This window comes from Oryx dammah, unplaced genomic scaffold (assembly GCF_014754425.2).
Source record: "Oryx dammah isolate SB20612 unplaced genomic scaffold, SCBI_Odam_1.1 HiC_scaffold_4, whole genome shotgun sequence".
In the NCBI taxonomy this organism is placed as follows: domain Eukaryota; kingdom Metazoa; phylum Chordata; class Mammalia; order Artiodactyla; family Bovidae; genus Oryx; species Oryx dammah.
This window is the reverse complement of record NW_024070188.1, coordinates 27,010,636-27,024,295: the sequence shown is the minus strand read 5'-3', so window position 1 is coordinate 27,024,295 and position 13,660 is coordinate 27,010,636. Positions and strand designations below refer to the sequence as shown.

Below are 13,660 nucleotides of genomic sequence, written 5' to 3'. Positions count from 1 at the left end.
ATGCTAGGCAGTATGGGGGAAATCTACCTTGCTCGAATCGTATAAAATAAATATAAGCATGAAACACGAAATTCTTTTCAGAAAACATTCATGTAAAAGATTAAGAACTTAATCAGGTAAAATACATAGATCTCAGATTTCGTTTCATTCTTTACGGATACTGGGCTTAAGGACTACAAAATGCAGCTGGTATATGAGAAAAGGAGTCAGATAAATTTTACTAGCTATTAAATTTAAAAGGAGGAGGCATGTTATCTTCATGTAATATCGAAAAATCCTTTAAGTATCATCAAATAATTAGGAAAAAAAGAAAAGTATTATTTTAAAACATTATAATACGTGAAGAAAGAAACACTGCCTTGAGGTCAGGTGGCTTGAATTCAAGTTCCAGCTAAATCACTTAACTGCTTTGTTACATCAGACAGGTCACATAATCTCTCATATAACTAGAGTAATGTTCAATGAGGACTTTACCTCTCCAACCTGTACTGACTTTACTCTCTCCGACTTCTACTATCAAATGAAATGTGGTATTACAATCACAGAATGTTACATTTTGCAAAAATGTTATATCAAGTGCATTTGACATAAATTAACAACAAAAGTTGTTAACTAAGAAACAGAGGGAATATCTGGAAAAAGAAACGGCAACCCACTCCAGTGTTCTTGCCTGGGAAATCCCAGGGACAGAGGAACCTGGCAGGCTACCGTGCATGGGGTCGTTAAAGAGTCAGACACGACTTAGCGACTAAACAACAACAGAGGAAACATTAAGTGCCAAGCCAAGAAATCTGGGCAGCTGTGTGGGCAAGGAAACCCAAAGATGCAAAGCAAAAGGGCTGAGCTGGTCAAAAGAGCCTAGAGTAGTTGACAAGGCTAAATGCCTGCCAGAAGGTCACAGTTCCCAAAAGATGGTTATATCATATTACTAATTCAGCAATTTGCCGAGCACTCTCTGCCTCAGATGTACCTTCTCTTAACTCCCAAAACAACCTTATAGACTACACCCTCCTCTAAGTTAGTGCTTGTGACATTTTAAACTAAAGACCCAAGAGACAGTAACTTCCTGTATAGTCAAAGAGATAAGATCTCACCTAATAAAACAATTATGCAGAAAAGGCTTATATAGGATGTATGAGCTAGTCACTGTCCTAAAGCTCTACAAGTACTAACTCATTTGGTCTTCACAACTTTGAGATAAGTTCTGTTATTATCCTCACTTAACAGATGAAGAAATTGACACACAGGGAGCTTAAGAAACTTGCCTAAATGCACAAAGCCTGAAGCGGCAGACCTGCAATTCAAACCCAGACTGTCTACTTCTAGACTACACTTTTAGTCGCTATATCATCAGTCTTCTATGAAATTAAAATCACACAAACCAAGCACTTAGCTGTATGTTAAAAAACAATCACAAAATGTTAAGTATTCAATCACATTGCATTTGCAACATTTCCTTGGAAAATTAAAATTCAAATGATGGTTGTACAAAACATGTTTAAAAAATGAGAAATGCTTACAACATAAAACCAAAAAAAAATTTCAAAAAAAATTTAAAGCCTTGAAAAAGACTGAAAAACATATATCAAAATAACATTCAACTAATATTTTTATTACAGTAGCAAAATTGAGTGATTCCGTTTCCATTTATTAAGACTTACTGCCATGTGATTACACTAAACTCACTCTTTAATATTTTTAAATCTTAAAAAAAAACCTCAATACAATGGATACTAACCCAAACCCATTAGGACAGCTATTAATACTATCAAAAAAAATTTTTTAAAGGACTAAAACAAGTGTTGGCAAGGATGTGAAGAAACTGGAACCCTTGAGTACTGTTAATAAGAATGTAAAACGGTGCAGTTGCTATAGAAAACAGTATGGCAATGCTTCAAAAAATTAAAAATAGAATTATTATTCAGAAATTCCACTTTTGGGTATATAGCCCAAAGATTTAAAAGTGAGGATTCTCAAAGAAATTTCTGTACACTCATGTTCACAATAGCCAAAAGGTGGAAGCCACTCAACTCTTCACTGACAGATAAATGGATAAACAAGATACACACACACACCACACAATGGAGTGTAATCAGCCTTGAAAAAGAAAAGCCTGCACATCACTACAACATAGAATAATCTTGAGGACACTATGCTAGATAAAATAAGGAAGTCTCCAAAGTACAAATACTGCATGATCCTTCAGTACCTGGGGTAGTGCAATTCATACAGATAGAAAGTAGGGGCTTCCCAGGTAGCTCTGCAGTAAAGAATCCACCTGCCAATGCAGGAAAGTGGGATAGTGTTTGCTATGGGTTGGGTAAAGGGAAAAATTGGGGAGTTATTCTTTGGTACAGGGTTTCAGTTTTACAAGATGAAAAGAATTTTGTGGATAGATGGAAGTGATGGTGGCACATATAATGCATTCAACATCAGTGTATACTTAAAAAGATTAAAATGGTAAACTTGATGTTATATGTACATATGTCATCACAATTCTTTAATACAGTAATAGGTGTTAATTGTATAACATCCAAAAAGATATGTATAAAAAAATTATGTTATTTCATCTTCCAGAAAAACTAATATAAATCCCTTTTTAACATATGACTGCTATACAGTTGAAAAAAGTATACTCTCTCTCTCTCTATATATATATATATATATATATATATATATATAAAGTGATTTCTATCAAGGCCATGCTTAACCAATGTTAATCATCCTCAGTACTCCTTGGTGGCTCATTGGTAAAGAATCTGCCTACCAATTCAAGAGATGAGGGTTTGATCCTTGGTCTGGGAAGATCCCCTAAAGAAGGAAATGGCAACCCACTCCAGTATTCTTGCCTGGAAAATCCCAGGGACAGAGGAGCCTGGCAGGCTACAGTCCATGGGGTCTCAAAAGAGTCAGACACAACTTAGTGACTAAGCAACAAAGCAACTTAATTTTACTAAATGTTTAATTGGAAAAAGAAACTTTTTAACTAAAAGGTTAAAATAATTAAAGCATAATTTTTTGCTCCAAGAACTTAAGAGTTCTTGTAACAAAATAACAGTTTAAATCCTCCAGATTTCCCAGCAGAAGAGCTTAAAGATTACATTCTCATATTTTAAGAATGTCAGTCAAATCTCTTTTGTAAGACACTATACATGTACTACTACTTATGTATTATATTAAATTGGTCTCCCTACTTCTGTTCTCAGTCCTTTTTGTTGCACACGTACCATATACCTGGTACATATATACCATATACATGGCTGCCTACCATATACCCATTCTCCCTTCCTGTTACTTAGTAACAGATCCTAGTTTTGTTCTGGGCAGCATGTACCCAAGTAAGGGTCTATACATCCTAGCCTTCCTCACTGATGCTGCTGCTGCTAATCGTGTCCAACTCTGTGTGACCCCATAGACGGCAGCCCACCAGGCTCCCCTGTCCTTGGGATTCTCCAGGCAAGAACACTGAAGTGGATTGCCATTTCTTTCTGCAATGCATGAAAGTGAAAAGTGAAAGTGAAGTCACTCAGTCGTGACTCTTCCTGACCCCATGGATTGCAGCCTACCAGGCTCCTCCGCCCGTGGGATTTTCCAGGCAAGAGTACTGGAGTGCTAGGACTGGTAAATGAGCTAGAAGTGGAAGTCACTGGATGGGACTTTCAGGAAAGCTACTTAAAGAGGACTGATCACTGATCTTTCTAACATGCAAATCGTAACTGTCAAAATCCTTATCTTTCCACATAGGCCCTTTCGTAACTTCTTTGGCCTCTACTTATTTCTGAAGCCTTACCTTAGCCTTAAGCTCCAGCCATAAAGAACCACATGTAGGATGGGGACTATCATTAATAATACTGTACTGTATATCTGTAAGTTGCTAAGGGAATAGATCTTAAAGTTCTCATCATAAGAAAAAAGAATTTCGTACCATGCATTGTTGTTCTTCAGTTGCTAAGTCAAGTCTGACTATTTTGTAACCCCATGGACAGCAGCTCGCTAGGCCCCTCTGTCCACGGAACTTTCCAGGCAATAATACAGCAGTGGGTTGCCATTTCCTTCTCCAGGGGATCTTCCCTACTCAGGAATGGAAACTGATTCTCCTGCATTGGTAGGTGGACTCTTTACCACTGAGCCACCAGGGAAGCCCCTGGTGATATGATAAAAAGAAAGAAAAAATTGGCATTCTGCACTTAGGATACAGTATACTATTCATGCCATTAGATTAATTTTATTAACTGTGTCATCTAAATTGTCAAAATCCCAAAGGTTCCTAAGTGTATTATATCATTTACTATGAAAGGTATATTAAAACTTTTCTCTTACATTGAAAAAAAAAGAAACAAAGAGAACCACTTATAGCCTTTGCACAAGCTGCTTGTAATACCCTTCTCCTAAACCTTTCTCCATCCATCCCTCAAGCCTCAGCTCCTACAAAAAGCTTTCTTACTGCACCCATCACATACATAAGTACAGACAACACATTTGTGCAACAAATATGAATAGACACTCTTCCTACTTTTACTGCTGACTACTTGTCATGTATGGATGTGAGAGTTGGACTATAAAGAATGCTGACCACCGAAGCATTGATGCTTTTGAACTGTGGTGTTGGAGAAGACTCTTGAGAATCCCTTGGACTACAAGGAGATCCAACCAGTCCATCCTAAAGGAGATCAGTCCTGGGTGTTCATTGGAAGGACTGATGCTGAAGCTGAAACTCAAAATACTTTGGCCACCTGATGCGAAGAAATAACTCATTTGAAAAGACCCTGATGCTGGGAAAGATTGAAGGTGGGAAGAGAAGGGGATGATAGAGGATGAGATGGTTGGATGGCATCACCAACTCACTGGACATGAGTTTGAGTAAACTCTGGGAGTTGGTGATGGACAGGGAGGCCTAGCATGCTGCAATCCATGGGGTCGCAAAGAGTTGGACGCGACTGAGCAACTGAACTGAACTTTTCCTGTACAGGTACTACTGTACTTTCCAATTATAAGGTAATTTTGGTTTTCTTATCTGCTTTTGTCACTAAAGTGAAAGTCCCTAAGGACAGAGACCATCAGTAACTCTTTGGCTTTCCATAACCCTTAGCACAGAGTCTAGAATACAAATGCAGTAACTGTTGGGTGAGTCAGTGAAGTTCAGAGAGACGGCCATTCTTAAACACTTCAAGAATTTCATGTTCTCGAACACTTAAAGGCATACTCTTGCCTCCATTTCCAATCACAAAAATTCTGATATCAAAGAATACATTAGAAGACATGATATAAGAAAGCTTAGAAGAGATGGCATTTAGATTTTTAAGGAAAAAATGAAAATTAAGAAAAAGAGAGATTTAATTTTAGTGCCCACTGGACAGCCCTGTCCTGGAGAAGAGTATGGCAACCCACTCCAGTATTCTTGCCTGGAGAATCCTCATGGACAGAGGAGCCTAGCAGGCTAAGGCCATGGGGTCAAAAACAGTCGGACACAACTGAGCGACTAAGCACAGCACATCACAGACATCCCTGTATCAGCTTCCTTACATTTAATTATTTCAACCCTCATAAAGTTTCTATGAGATAGTTCTTAACCTCATTTTAAAGGCTAAGAAGTACATAATCTGTTAAATAGGTAGGCTCTGACTACTTCTAACAACTGATATTCATTACATACTAGCTCTTAAAACTTTTAGATATAAACATAAAATATAGTGGCCAAGAGAGAATTATCAATAAATAACTTACCAATTAACTTAGCTTCCATATGCTTTATCACTATTTACAACAGTTTAGCTGAGTTACAAGGAAGCCAGTTTTTTAGTGATGAGGATGAAAGCACATGACTGACAGAATCAAAATTCAAACTTTCTGAAATAAGCTTTAAAGCATAAATAAAAACTAACAGCAAAATTTCAGAGTAAATCTTTCTCATTACAATCTTCTTTCATTCCCTCCAGTATTAAGTAAGAGAATACACTGCAGGGGACAATGTGTCTCCTAAATTCTAGGTATGTCTGACAATCCCAATCAGTGACCCTGAGGGAAAGCCTATTTCTCACCACATAATATTGAGAATAATACCTTAGATGAGTAACTACATCCATTAAAAGGTTAGTAAACATAGTGAATAACAGAGTCTAAACAAGAAAATAACTCTAGGGAAAAAATTAATGTAATGTTGTGACGTTAGGATTCAACAATCCTTACCCAGATCTTCTCAAACCTCAAAAACAGATGTATTATTATGACAGTGTGTGTATTCAGGCAATTCTTTTTAAGAGGTTCATGAAAGGACATAACATAAAACTAAACAAGAAGTGCCCCAAAATGGTGGCACAAGGCATTTCAGTTAGATAAAGGCTCCTGACAATGAGGATGGTTTAATGCAAAGATGAATAATCAAAAAAGTATTAAATTTCCTCCTATGGGAATATTTAAAAATTCAGGAAATTTTATCTATATGAAAGTTCACGTTTAATCCTATCTGAAAACAAAAGAGGTTGGCATCAGCAACCTGTGTCTTTCTCACCCAGGACCAAATGCAAATGCCTTAGTTCAGTAACCCCCAGCCATTAAGCCACCAATCATCTTTTCATTACCTGGATACTGAAGATCCTTCACTGGCTCCCAGCACTCAAGTTCGGTTCAGCTCAGTCGTGTCCGACTCTCTGCGATCCCATGAACCGCAGCACGGCAGGCCTCCCTGTCCATCACCAACTCCCGGAGTTTACCCAAACCCATGTCCGTCCAGTCGGTGATGCCATCCAACCATCTCATCCTCTGTCGTCCCCTTCTCCTCCTGCCCCCAATTCCTCCCAGCATCAGGGTCTTTTCCAATGAGTCAGCTCTTCACATCAGGTGGCCAAAGTATTGGAGTTTCAGCTTCAACATCAGTCCTTCCAATGAATATTCAGGACTGATCTCCTTCAGAATGGACCGGTTGGATCTCCTTGCAGTCCAAGGGACTCTCAAGAGTCTTCTCCAACACCACAGTTCAAAAGCATCAATTCTTCGGTGCTCAGCTTTCGAGTCCACGCTAATATTGCCTTGCTATGCATACTGTTATACAACATAAAACAGAGGTTTCCCACTGAATTCTGTAGCCCTGTTCCCAATAGCTAGACACACAGCAAAACCTGGTTAAAGTCAGATCCTACTCAAAGACCCAAACAATCCTTAATTCAGGGTCAAAGAACCCCTGCCAACAACTTGCCCAAATGCCTCTCTCAACACACTCTGATCCCAATTCCTCAGAATTAAAATAGAAAGATTCCAACAGAAATCTGTGAAATATAAAAGCTAATGCTACAGTTACACAATAAAACAGAAGCAACTTCTTAAAGGAAACTCCTATCCTCAACTATTAATAATTCAAGGGGAAAACACAATTAAGAGAAAAGGATATGATATAATAGCTCTTATCTGTCAAAACAGAATTCTTACTTTTACGCTCCCTTTTTAAACAAACCTGTAACTACAAGAAGAAAATAAGAACAAAAGATACACTTTCCACTCTGGAATTATACAGATGGAAAAACTGCTATTTTTCCTTTTATACCACCTCAGTGACCCCAAAATTTGGACCCAAGTTCTGGCAATCCACTCAGCTACCTTCCTGGCCATTCTGGGGGTGTGAAGACTCCCCACCCCCACTCATCCAACTGATCACTGAATCCCACCTGTCTCCTAAATATTTTATCTTCCTCCTAGCTTTGTCCCGTTTTAAAAACTGTTTATTTTATACTGGACTATCACTGAGTTACAGTGTTGTGTCAGTTTCAGGCATGCAGCAAAGTGACTCAGTTTTACATATACATATATCTATTCTTTTTCAAATTCTTTTCCCATTTAGGTTATTACAGAATACTGAGCAGACTTATCCATGCTAGTAGGTCCTTGTTGGTTATCTCTTTTAAATATCGTAGTTTGTACATGTCAGTCCCAAACTAATTTATCCCTCCCCATCCCCATTTCTCCCCTTTGGTAACCTTAAATTTGTTTTCTAAACCTATGAGTCTATTTGTTTTGCAAATAAGTTCATTTGTATTTTTTTTTTTTTAGATTCGGCATATAAGCGGTATCATGTGGTACTTGCCTTTCTCTGTCTGACCAAGCCCACCGGGTATGACCATCTCCAGGCCCATCCAATGCTGCAAATGCAGCTTTACCCTCCTTCCAGCCTCACTGTTGCCTCTAAGAAGCAGGTCCGCCTCATGTTCCGTTTACCTGGAACTCTCTAATAGCCTCCTGTTTCACTCTCCCCCTTCTCCTGTCCTCTCCACCACCCACACTGCTACAAAACTAATCATGAAATTCCATTCAACAAGGCTACACACCCAACTGTCAGCAGTGGTTATCTCTAGAGAAGGCCTACATTTCTGTGTTATTTGTTTGCATTTTAGAACAAGCAAGTGTCCCTTTTACAATCAGAAAAAAAAAAAATTATTATTTCCATTTGGGGGAACTATTAAAGTCTATTCCATTTGGAATCCAATATCCCACTTTAACATCACGTTAAAGGCCACATTCTTGACCCAAGCACAGGACAATCCTGCTCTGCCTTTCTCCGACATATCTCTAACCTCCATCCCTAGGTACATACTGAATACTTTAGCCATCCTGAATTACTTGCTGTTATGTTCCTTGATACCCTAATTTTATACACAGTGGAAGCATCCTCCATTTGGAATACAGAAATGCAACAATCATCTTGAGTCTGTTCCTAATAATCAAACTGCCTCTCACTAATTCTGTTGTTCAGTTGCTCAGTCATGCCTGACTCTTTGTGACCCCATGGACCGCAGCACACCAGGCTTCCCCGTCCTTCACCATCTCCCGGAGCTTGCTCAAATTCATGTCCATTGAGTTGGTGATGTCATCCAACCATCTCATCCTCTGTCGCCCCTTCTCCTCCCGCCTTCTATCTTTCAAAGCATCAAGGTCTTTTCCAGTGAGTTGGCTCTTCCCATCAGATAGCCAAAGTATTGGAGTTTCAGCTTCAGCATCAATCCTTCCAGTGAACTTTCAGGGTTGATTTCCTTTAGGACCGACTGGTTTGATCTCTTTGCTGTCCAAGGGACTTTGAAGAGTCTTCTTCAGCACTAAAATTCAAAGTCATCAATTCTTTGGTGATCAGCCTTCTGTATGGTCCAACTCTCACATCCATACATGACTACTAGAAAAACCATCACTTTGACTATACAGACTTTTTGGTGAAGTAATGGCACAAATAAAATTTTGTATGCACCAGGACCCAAGAGAAAGGAGCAGTGACCCCACAAGAGACAGCCAGACTTTCCTGTGAGTGTTTGGGAGTCTCTGGCAGAGGCATGAGTCAACAGTGGCCTGCTGTGGGGTCAGGGACATTGACTCCTCCTTTTGGAGGAGGTTGCCATTATCCCTACCATTTGGCCTCAGGGAGGGAACACAGCACCACCCATCAACAGAAATTGGATTAAAGATTTAATCCAATTTACATCTTTAAATTTAAATTACTGAGCATGGCCTTGCCCACAGAGCAAGACCCAGTTTTCCCCACAGCCAGTCCCTCCCATCAGGAAGCGCCCACTAATAGTTATGTCATTAAAGAAAAAACAGGTTTATTTCCCTCATCGTGTACCACATAATTTCTAACTGTAGCCTACAGTCCCACAATTGTACCAACACGCTAAATTCTTTCCTTCCAACCAGAAAGAAATTGCTGTTTTTAAAAGGATAAATAAGACGGCACTTTGCATCCATAGTCTAAGAGATGATATGGGAAGAGGCATGATGCAGAGCGCTGAATTTGGGTAGGGGGATTGAAGAGTAGAGAAAAACAGGTCAAGTATCCTGGATAAATTTGCAGCACAACTTCTTGCAGAGTGGAACAGCTATATCTCAAGTGTTATAAATCTTCATCAAGTAAAGGCATAATAAAGTTAAACTGGAAAATAGTACAAGTATTTATATTATTTCCCTCCTTCTTTTAGCATGAAAATTCAAAAGTTGGCCACTTTTTCAAAGCACATAATTGGATTTACCTTCCTTCAGTTTCTTCTACTATGTAAACAAGTACAAACAACCATATGGAAATTACAGAGACTGTATGTAACTTAATGAAATCTCTTCTTCTAATTATAAATTACATATAATTCTCTTTCAAACCGCATAAAACAGACACAAAACCCAGACTTTTAAAAATATAAACCAAACACATGAAAGAAAAAAAAAAAAGAAGACATTCCTTTCATTTGATTGTGTAACTGGGTCACACGAAACCAGCAAACAGCATTACCCAATACACATTTCTACCCAGAGAAATAAATGAAGAAAAGTTAGGGAAAGAGGGGTGAGGACAAACAAAGCTTAATAGGTTGCAGGAGCTAAGGGGCAAATCTAAGGATTTTCATACTTTTTGTGCTACATTATGTAAGTTTTATTAAAAACAACAGGCTCTTAGCTATAATAATGGAATTATGGCTATGCAGAAGAATGCGTTTAAGAGATGCATGTTAAAATACTAAAGCGTATAGTGCATGATGATTGCAACTTACTTTCAAGTGGTTTAGAAAAAATTTTTAAGTATGTACCAACATATTTACAGACAAGCAAATGCAGCAACCTGTGAACGATTTAATCTGGACCTGAGGATGGCAAACCACAGCCCAAGTCAAATCCAGCTGAGCCTGTTTTTGTAAATAAACACTGCCATGCCCACTCATTCACCTGTTGTCTACAGCTGCTTTTTCTCTACAGCTATACAGTTAAATAGTTGTAACAGAGACCATGTGACCTCCAAAGCCTAAAATATTTACTGGCTCTTTACAAAAGTACAGCAAATATCTGACCCTTTATGGAAAAAAAAAAAATTGCTAAGTCCTGATTGTAGAGAGTGGATATACAGGTGATCACAGAATCAAGTCTTCAAGCTTTTCCATATGTTTGAAAATTTTCAATAAAAAGGTAGAAAAACATATACTTTTATACACAAATCTTTTGATTTCTCCAGAATACAGATGAATAGAGAAACAGATCATTGAAACAGAGAGCTTGGATACAATCATAATACTGATATGATTCTAAAAACACTATTATGCTGTTTGGGGTACAAAACAAACAACTTTTTAGGATAGCAATTTGGTGATATCTACTTTTAAACACTCCTATTCTATACCTATCCTACAGAAATACACAAGTATGCAAAAGACTAGCAGCAGTGCTTACCTGTCAATGATGCGAGCACTTCACCTGTCATGCAATCCCCACAACAATCCTAGGAGCTAAGGACACTATACTCCCCATTTTACATATGAGGAAACTAAGACAGAGTTAATTTGCCCAAGTCATGCAGCTAATAAATGGTATAACAGGGATTATGAATTCAGATAAAACTTCAAAGCTCAATCAGAATCACCATACAACACTGCCTGTTGGAAAAAAAGGACAAAATACTCCAAAGATGAATACACAGAACCAATACACAAATGAAGACATTCAATCTCTCTAGTTATAAAATAATAATAACCAAATAAAAGCAGAGTATCATCTTCCTGTCAATTAGAGAAACAGAAAAAAGCTAATGTGGGCAAGAGTAAGGAGAAAGAAGCAGCACTGTGTTCTTTTGATAGATGTGTAAGTAAAGTCAGCCTACTTGGAGAAAGGTGTGGCAACATGCTCCTAAATTCAAAATGAGCATATGCTGTGATCCAACAATTCTGCTTCTAAGAATTTATGCTAAAGAGATGGACAAGTGGGCAAATATGCTTATTTACTATCTTAACAACTAGAAACAACCTAAATGTTTATCAATAACAGTAAAATACAAACAATAGAATACCATAAAGTCATTCAAAGTGATTATATAAATCTATATTATTAACACAGAAAGATATAACCACACATAGCATTTAGGTTTAAAAAAAGAACAGATTAAAACCACATATATAGGATGATCGTACTTCTGTAAATTTTTAAGTGAATATGTGTGTCTGTGTACAGACCACAAATGGATGAAAAGATGTCAGGAGGGAAATGAACCAAAATATTAAGCAATCATCTCTAATTACTTAATATTAAAGTGGTGGGATTTTGAATGTTTCTTACTTTCTCCCTATTTCCTTAATATCTAATTACTTTTCCTGATTGCATAACATATTACTATTTTTAAAAACCATAGTCAATTTTAAATACTTGCTTTTCACATCTCCATAATTACCATTTCCTCATTTAAATCATGCACAACCATTTCTTTATAACATGCACTGTGTATTTAATTAAGGAGTTTGGAAAAACTTGTTAAGGACTACATGACATCTTAGAAATAAAGAATACTAAAGAGCCAACAGTCATCAAAAACTCATGCTAGAAAATTAATGGTAATAGGATTAACACATATATTATAGTACAAAAGCATTATCTCCTTTATTTGTCACAACTCATAAGGAAACATCACTATCCCCATTTCTACAGACTTCTCTTTTCAGACCCTAAACCTTCCTGGTTCTGCCCCAGGTATTAAAAAAAATTTTTTTTAATACACAATTAGAATTTATCTTGCCCCAGATCTCTAGATCTCTGAGTTTATTATTCCTTTCACCTCTGCACTATATATTTACTACTCGTTCTACTAAAAATCACCGCTCTGGCTCACTCTTCATCCTTCAAAACTCAGCTATCATAGCTTTCCTTGTTCTTGAAAGCTTCAAAATCACCTGTACACTCCTAGGTCAATTCAGTGTCTTTCCTGGTCACCCTCACAGCATCCTGTGTATACCTGGAAAACAAAATTTATAGCCCTGTAATGTAATCTCTTTCATTTTCTCACTAGACTATAAGAAAAGGATCTATGTCTTTTATCCTTACACTCCTAATTCCTACATAGGGTTATCCAGTAAGTGTCAAATAAATGAATGAATGATATTGCCAGTTATATATTGCCAGTTATCTTATTTCACCATATATTTTTAATTTAGCCAAATATATTATAAATCCTTAAAGGTTGGAAACTTTGTCACATGTCCTTTTACTTTAAAAAATTTTCTTAAAAAAAAAAAACTATCGATAAAAAAGACCTAAAACTACAAAACTCTTGGAAGAAAACAAAGAATTAAATCTTCGCAATCTAAGATCAAGCAGCAGTTTTCTAGTATAAGCAATAACAAAAAAGACAAATTGGACATCGTCAAAATTAAAGCCTTCTATGCCTCAAAGGACATCATCAAGAAAGTGAAAAACCAATCCACAAAATGAGAGAAAATATTTGGAAATCATAAATCAGATAAGGGCCTAGTATCCAGAAAACTCTTACAACTCAACAACTACAAAGAATAAAAAGACAACCCACTTTTTAAAAAGGGAAAAGGATTTGAACAGACATGTCTCCAAAGACTATACACAAATGGCCCCAAAACACATGAAAAGATGCTCAGTATCATTAGTCATTTGGGAAACACAAATCAAAACTATAATGTGATACCACTTTATACCCACTAGGATGGCTAAAGGGGTTTCCCAGTGGCTCAGCAGATAAAGAATCCACCTGCAACACGGGAACACAGGAGACATGGTTTCGATCCTTGGGTTGGGAAGACAACCTGGAAAAGGAAATGGCAACCTGCTCTAGTATTCTTGCCCAGAGAATCCCCATGGATAGAGGAGCCTGGTGGGCTACCGTCCAAACGGTTGCAAAGAGTCAGACATG

At 37.5% G+C, this 13,660-nt stretch overlaps 1 protein-coding gene across 4 annotated transcripts in view; it reads right to left on the bottom strand.

Moving 5' to 3' along the window:
• CDK19 (cyclin dependent kinase 19) overlaps positions 1–13,660 on the bottom strand; it is a 171,289-nt gene that overhangs the window by 134,956 nt on the left and 22,673 nt on the right. The window lies entirely within an intron of this gene.